This window comes from Sinocyclocheilus rhinocerous, unplaced genomic scaffold, assembly GCF_001515625.1.
Source record: "Sinocyclocheilus rhinocerous isolate Xijiao unplaced genomic scaffold, SAMN03320098_v1.1 C35983526, whole genome shotgun sequence".
In the NCBI taxonomy this organism is placed as follows: domain Eukaryota; kingdom Metazoa; phylum Chordata; class Actinopteri; order Cypriniformes; family Cyprinidae; genus Sinocyclocheilus; species Sinocyclocheilus rhinocerous.
In genome coordinates this window covers 1-742 of record NW_015769676.1, presented here as the reverse complement: position 1 = coordinate 742, position 742 = coordinate 1, and the positions used below count along the sequence as shown (strand labels likewise).

General features: G+C 46.2%; 1 long non-coding RNA gene across 1 annotated transcript; it reads right to left on the bottom strand.

Moving 5' to 3' along the window:
* Positions 1–34: 34 nt before the first annotated feature.
* LOC107735335 (uncharacterized) lies at positions 35–736 on the bottom strand. Its single transcript, XR_001639376.1, has 3 exons — positions 638–736; positions 334–451; positions 35–172 (listed from the first exon to the last, which is right to left on the bottom strand). It is a non-coding gene; the product is annotated as an uncharacterized LOC107735335 (long non-coding RNA).
* Between the last annotated feature and the right edge of the window lie 6 nt (positions 737–742).

The window sequence follows — 742 nt, the reverse complement described above, 5'->3', positions numbered from 1 at the left end:
TAAGAGTGAAAGCCCTGGTGAACTCTGACCTTGCTGAGGTTGAACTGCTGCTCTCTGGTGTGTTCCTCTCTGAACTTCGTCTCCCAGCTGCCCTTGAAGTAGATAGCGTTCACCAGCACCAGTCTGGTCAGAGAATCCACATCGCCCTCAGACAGAAGATCCTGGATCTTCTCTGTGATTACAAACCACATTCAAACCCACACAGCAGGAACTGAGCTTATTATCAGTGGTACAGCACGCAATCAATCCATAGAGCCACGGCACAGTAATGACAGTAAAGATCGTATTGTTTATCTTCCTACACAGCATTCAGTTTAACAGCGGTTCTTGCACCTTGTGTCTGCTTCTGCACCCAGCTGTTGATGTTGACACGAGCCGCGTCTGCATTACTGGTGAAGTCCACCGTCTCCAGCTCAGCCTCGTACAGGCTTCTTGTGTCACTAATGAATTTCTGTAACAACAGAGAGAAGGAATACTGCACAAATCACTGTGTACATTTCTGAAGTACAAATAAAGCTGATTTTATTCATTTTTCTCTTCATTACTCATGTAGTGTTAACATTTGATAAAGGAGACATTTATCAGAGATTCAAGCACTATATTTACAGGAGCTGCATGTGTGGATAAACGAGCTCACCTCGATGAACGTGTAGGACTGCTCTCCATAGAGCCGACTGGCCAGACTCAGTGTGTACGGAGCTCCGGCTCGGTTGATCTCGCTCAGGAGTTTAGTGAAGCCAGC